The 7,046-nt window shown below is 42.9% G+C and overlaps 1 pseudogene; it reads right to left on the bottom strand.

Moving 5' to 3' along the window:
- Positions 1 to 770: 770 nt before the first annotated feature.
- On the bottom strand, positions 771 to 1,326 carry LOC116583123 (annotated as a pseudogene).
- Between the last annotated feature and the right edge of the window lie 5,720 nt (positions 1,327 to 7,046).

Raw genomic sequence — 7,046 nt, 5'->3', positions numbered from 1 at the left:
CTATAATAAATCCATCTCTGTGCAATGTTAGAGAAGGGAGCACAGGGGCTCATGAGAATCCAGCAGAGGGAGCCCCTGACCCAGCCTGGGGGCTTGTGGCAGGCTCTCAGAGATGACGCTTGAGCTGATTCTTAAAAGTTTGAGCGGAATTTTGCCAAGTGGCAAAAACCCCATCCTCTGGTTCAATTAATTTGCTACAGGGGCTCACAGAACTCAGAGAAACATTTTACTTACTAGATCATCAGTTTAGGGTTGCCTGGCTGGCTCAGTCAGAAGAGCATGTGACTCTTGATCTTGGGGTCCTGAGTTGGAGCCCCACATTGGGTGTAGATAGATAGATAAACAAATTGAAGTTTAGATTATTGGTTTATTACCAAAGGATATAACTCAGGAACAGCTAGATGGAAGAGATGCATAGTGCAAGGTGTGTGGAAGGAGCAAGGAGCTTTCATGCTCTCTCTGAATCTCCCTGTGATCATTAACCCAGAAGCTCTCTGACAGGGTTTTTATGGAGGCTTCATTACACAGGCATGATTGATTGAATCTTTGGACATTAGTGATTTGTTGGTGGTCGTTTAGTCTTTATTTCATAATCATAAACTTCACCCTACAATCCAGCTAGACTTAGAGTAAGGAAAATATAGAACCCACAGAACTGCAACAAAAGCACAAAGATTATAGGATATTTCAAGCAGCTGGAGGTGAAAGGGTGCTCTCTAAGCTACAGAAGGAAGTATCTGGCAGTTGAGAGAAAACACAAGTCAAATTTATTAGATTTGTCCACAGTCAGCAATGGTGATCTTCTTGCTGGTTTTGCCATTCATGGTCCCAAAGTACTCAATGGCTTCCACAAGATTCACACCTTCTTTCACCTTTTCAAAGACCATATGCTTGCTATCCAACCACTCAGTGTTGGCAGTGCAGATGAAAAACTGGCAACTCTTCATGTTGGGTCCAACATTTGCCACGGACAAGATGCCAGGACCTGTGTGCTACAGGATAAAACTCTCATCATCAAATTTCTCCCCATAGATGGACTTGCCACCGGTGCCATTATTGCATGTGAAGTCACCACCCTGGCACAGAAATCCCAGAATAATCCTGTGAAATCAGGAGCCTCTATAACCAAATCCTTTCTCCCCAGTACTCAGAGCATGAAAGTTTTCTGCTGTCTTTGGAACTTTGCCTGCAAACAGCTCCAATCAGTTAAAATAGATTTATGAATCAGATGAGTAGTCACTTCTCGGTTTCCAGGTCCCTTACCTCGAAGGAGATGTGACCCAAGGGCTCACCACCCACAGCAATGTGCATGGTGGGGTTGACCATGACTGGTGACATGGGAAGTTCCAGGGCAGTGGTGCCTGCAATGCCATTGGTAATTGAATTCAACCTCCAGCCCCTCCCTGCTCCCAGGAGGTTGAGGGGTGAAACTGAAACTTCCAAACTTATAATCACAGGGTGGCTCTACAGGCAACATAGCCATAAATACCTTTTACCATTCTCATCACTTAGGAAATTACAAAGATTTTGGGAGCTCTGTGCCAGGAAAGGGTTCAAAGGCCAAATACATATTTTAATATATATTTTTAATTAATTTATTTATTTGACAGACAGAGATCACAAGTAGGCAGAAAGGCAAGCAGAGAGAGAGGGGAAAGCAGGCTCCCCGCTGAGCAGAGAGCCTGATGCAGGGCTTGATCCCAGGACCCTGAGATCATAACCTGAGCTGAAGGCAGAGGCTTTAACCCACTGAGCCACCCAGGTGCCCCTCAAATACATATTTTTATTATAAATCACAATATCACAGTAGATCTTCTAGAAATACCCACACTTGGGACTCCATTCTGGGCTCCAACAAACCAAGACCTCTGAATGAACCCTGAGATTTAGCCTTGAGACTGAAGTCCAAGGTTAAGTATACTAAGTGACAGACTTCCTCTTTTCTGTGCCTTGAATCCATCTGGCAATCTGTTGAAGCCAATATGTCCCTTCCCAGATTAATGTTTTTAAATGCATAAGATAAAATTTACATTACAAAGGAAACCAATTATATTAAAATATAGTTATAAGTGAAATAAGTCAAACAGAGAAAGACAAGTATCATATGGTTTCATTTATTTGTGGAACATAAGGAGTAACATAGAGGACCTTAGGAGAAGGAAGGGAAAAATGAAAGGAGGTGTATCAGAGGGGGAGACGAACCATAAGAGCCTATGGACTCCAGGAATCAAACTGAGGCTTTTAGAGGGGAGAAGAGTGGTGGGATCAGTGAGCCCGGAGATGGGTATTAAGGAGAGCACATACTGCATGGAGTACTGGGTGTTATACACAAACAATGAATCATAGAACACTACAGCAAAAACTAATGATGTACTGTACAGTGACTAACATAATAAAAATAAATAAAATAAAATATAGTTATCAAAACATTACAAAACTGATTGTAATATACATTTTTTATTAATGCCTTAAATACAATGCTCTACTAGCAGGTTAGTTGTTAAATGACTTGCGATTTCAAATTAATGACTGTAAATAACATCTTTTAAAAAGATTTTATTTATTTATTTGACAGGGAGAGACAGCAAGAGAGGAAACACAAGCAGGAGAAGCGGGAGAGGGAGAAGCAGGCTTCCTGCTGAACGGGGATCCTGAAGCAGGGCTCAATCCTAGGACCCGAGGATCATGACCCAAGCCGAAGACAAGTGTTTAACAACAGAGCCACCCAGGTGCCCGACTGTAAATAACATTTTAAGAGATCTGTTATGAGGGGTGCCTGGGTAGTACAGTCAGTTAAGCATCTGATCTTAGTTTTACTCAGGTCATAATCTCAGGGTTGTGAAATCAAGCCTGAGCTCCATACTGAGCAGGGAGTCGGCTCAAGATTCTCTCTCCCTTTCCCTCTGCCCCTTCCCCTTTATAAAATAAATCTTTCTTTTAAAAAGACCTGCTATGAAAAATATCTGTGTGTTGGCGACAAATTTAATATTATTGCTAATACTACTGTGGTTGGTTACCTACATTTATTATTGAAAGAAATGCCTATAACAGACACATGAAAAAATGTTCATCATCACTAGCCCTCAGGGAGATTCAAATTAAAACCACATTGAGATACCACCTTACACCAGTTAAAATGGCCAAAATTAACAAGACAGGAAATAACATGTCTTGGAGGGGATGTGGAGAAAGGGGAACCCTCTTCCACTGTTGGTGGGAATGCAAGTTGGTGCAGCCTCTTTGGAAAACAGTGTGGAGATTCCTCAAGAAATTAAAAATAGAGCTTCCCTATGACCCTGCAATTGCACTACTGGGTACTGACCCCAAAGATACAGATGTGGTGAAAAGAAGGGCCATCTGTACCCCAATGTTTATAGCAGCAATGGCCACGGTCGCCAAACTATGGAAAGAAGCAAGAGGCCCTTCAACAGACGAATGGATAGGAAGATGTGGTCCATATACACTATGGAGTATTATGCCTCCATCAGAAAGGATGAATACCCAACTTTTGTATCCACATGAACAGGACTAGAAGAGATTATGCTGAGTGAAATAAGTCAAGCAGAGAGAGTCAATTATCATAAGGTTTTGCTTATTTGTGGAGCATAAAGAATAACACGGAAGACATGGGGAGATGGAGAGGAGAAGGGAGTTGGGGGAAGTTGGAGGGGGGTGATGAACCATGAGAGACTGTGGACTCTGAGGAACTAACTGAGGGTTTTGGAGGGGATAAGGGTGGGAGGTTGGGTGAGCCTGGTAATGGGTATTGTGGAGGGGACATATTGCTTGGAGCACTGGGTGTGGTGTATAAACAATGAATTCTGGAACACTGAAAAGAAATTTAAAAAATAAATAAAAATTTAAAAAAGAAACAAAGAAATGCCTAATTTCATTGGAGGTTAGAAAATAAGATGTATTTTTTCACATCTAAATCCACACTTAAATTCTATGCATGACACTTACTCTACTCCTACTCTAGACCCTATTCTAGAGCAAAAATTTCAGACTAGATTAAGCCTAGATGAAGAGGACCAGATTAACATGGTAAAGACTGAACTCCCAAAACCTAAGCCTAAACTCAATTCCCAACATGAGACCTGAGACTAAGATCCAAGATTAAAACACAGATTGAGTTGCCAAACTGAACTGCTAGTGTTTAAATGCAGCAGGTTCTTCCAGATGGAAATTTTCAGACTAGAACCCAGCCTGGAATTCCAAGACAGAGCCCACCACACAGAGATCACAGGTGAGGTTACCATATTGAGATCCCCTAGGCTTGGCTCCTCAGTATAAAATATTCTGGACTGAACTCCCAAAATCTGATTGTCCCAAAGCGGCCAGACTCAGCCACCCACACTGAGCCTTGAGCCTGGCAATCACTTGGTGAGAGGCTCAGTCATATCTTAGATCAAAAATCAGTCTTCCATATCAAATCCTTGGGTGTTTCAAGAGTTAACTCTCAGTGTTTAAACCCTCAATGTCATGTCCCCATAATGAACTTCTAGGCAGAGGTATGGGATTGAGACCCTAAATTTAGCTACTTGAAGGAGGATAGGGATGATATCTGGAGGAGGTCCAAGCCTGAGTTCCCAGAAGGACCCCTCACATGCTGAGGCCACAGATACATCTCCTCACTGAAAGTATAAAGTGAGCTCATGTTCTGAAACAAGTTCCTCCAGAATGAAAACCTAAGTCTGAGCTCCCAAATAACATGCCCAGAATGAGCCCTAGAGGGAATCCCCAGAGAGAACCACCAGTACATATCCAGTGGTAGCCATGAGAAAGCATCTCATAGACTTTTTATTTTATTTTATTTTTATTTTTAAAAATTCTTTTGTTTCAAACAGATTTTATTTATTTATTTGAGAGAGACAGAAATAGAAGGAGAGAGCATAAGCAGGGGGAGAGGCAGCAGGAGAGGGAGAAGCAGACTCCCTGCTGAGCATGGAGCCCAGTGCAGGGCTCGATCCCAGGACTCCAGGATCATGATCCAAGTTGAAGGCAGATGCCCAACCAACCAAGCCACCCAGGAATCCCTCTCATAGACTTTTTAGACTTTAGGGAGCATAAGTAATCAAGTGCCCCAGCTGCTGCGTTCCGAAATCCATCCCTACATTTCTGCAAAGACCATGCTTCCCACAAGCTATTCCTAGCTTGAGTATGGCAGAGATACTTTGATGACTTTGGGTCAGGAATCCCAGACAGCCTTGCCAAAACTTCCTTGTACTGCACAGCTGTCTAGAACACTTCTGTTCAATCTTCCCCCCTTCTCTCCTTTTACGGGCCAAACTACATTGTGTTCTGATGGCTCTCAGCCTTCCATGGCAACTACCCCATTTTCTGTCATGGGCATTTCCCCTGATAAAATCTTGCTCACTTAATCCCATCTTGGTGTTTGCTTCTCAAGACTAACACAAGCTCCTGGGCATGAGACTATGTGGTTAATTGCTCCAGACTGAACTTCCATTTTTAGAATGAGCCTACAGAATGAGATCAGGAGCCACGGTGTTCCCAGATGAGCTAATAAGGTCTCAGCCTCAAACAAATATCCCAGTTTGAGTCCTCAGACTTCTATGGGAGAGGGAGCAATCCAGGTGGAACTCCAGAGGCTACCAGATTGAACTCCCACTCTCAAAACTTTAGGTTTATGCTTGCAGAATTAACTTCCAAGACTGAGCCCCTGTCTAACTGCCCCAGAATGAGTTCCTAGATTATTCACCATTCCCCTGAGGAAGCTCCCCACAAGCCCCCAGACTGAGCTCCCAATGTTAGAGCTCCTAAGACATATATCAAAAATGGATCTCCAGACAGGCAGGCAGAGAGAGGGGGTCCTTGTCAATTCAGACTAAGGGCCCCACACTGAATCCTAAAAGTGATGAGTAAAGGCTGATCCCCCAAATTGAGCTAGTTCTCTTAGATTGAGCCTCCAAAAGCTGGGCTTACAAACCCAAGATCCAGAATGAAGCACCAGACTGGCAATTCAAGAGGCTTAGACACATCCTGGACTGAACCCAGAGGTAGAATATAAAAAATCAGGATCCCAGACTGAATTCTCATATTGAAATACAAGAATGATTCCCTAGTTTGAGCCCCCTCCAGACTGAACTTTTTATGAATGGAAAACCAAGAATGAGAATCTGAAGACTGATTCTACCAGACTGTCCCCAGACTCAGAAATTGAACTAAATCCTTTAAAGTAAGCTTCTAGACCAAGGTTCCCCAACTTTGATCATGAAACTGATTCCCCAGAATGAATTTCCAATCTCTCAGACCCTAAATTCGTATCCCCAGAATGAGTTGCTCGAAATGGTATCCACAGAATCAGGGGCTCAGACTGAGAATCCCAGGCTGAGATGTCTGTGCAACAAAACTGCTAACTTCACATCCCAACTTACATTTTCCCTTTCTCCTTTGGAACGGAACCCATATTTTTAGCTAAGTGGATATAAGTCCAGCTTAAAGACTATATTTCCCAGTATCCCTTGCAACTGATGGCCATGTGATATAAGCTTTGGCAGTAAGATTTAAACGGAAGAGTGAGGCAGTTCCTTGGAACTGTTTTTACATGAAAGAAATAAAGGCTTCTATCTTGTTTGAACCATCAGTATTTGCTGGCTCTCTATTATGTGCAATTGTATCTGATGCCTGTGGAGCACCCTTGGTTGGGCTGAAGTCTGATCCACAATGACTCAGCATTCTAAGCCCAAATCCTGATGCTGAGTGCCTAACAATGAGTGATCCAGACTGAGCTCCTGACTGACCAATACAGTGAGACTGACCCTCAGTACTAAGCTAGTAGTGCCTTAGCCCTTAGACAGGCAACCATAAAGTAAGTGTTTCAGTTTCTAGACCAAATCCCCCAAAATTATGTCTCTAGAATAAATATCCTGCCTAAGCTCCCTGACGAAATTTCCCAGATTGTGCACAAGAGATAGTTTGCAGGACAAAGTTTTAGATCCCCATACTGAGGCCACACTCTGAGCCTCCCCAAAAATGAAACTCCTCACCAGCCTCAGAATTAACCACTGGATGGAGCTAGCCCATTA

The sequence above is a fragment of the Mustela erminea genome, chromosome X (genome assembly GCF_009829155.1).
Source record: "Mustela erminea isolate mMusErm1 chromosome X, mMusErm1.Pri, whole genome shotgun sequence".
NCBI classification, from domain to species: Eukaryota; Metazoa; Chordata; class Mammalia; order Carnivora; family Mustelidae; genus Mustela; species Mustela erminea.
The sequence above is the reverse complement of the archived record's forward strand: the minus strand, read 5'-3'. Positions and strand labels throughout refer to the sequence as shown.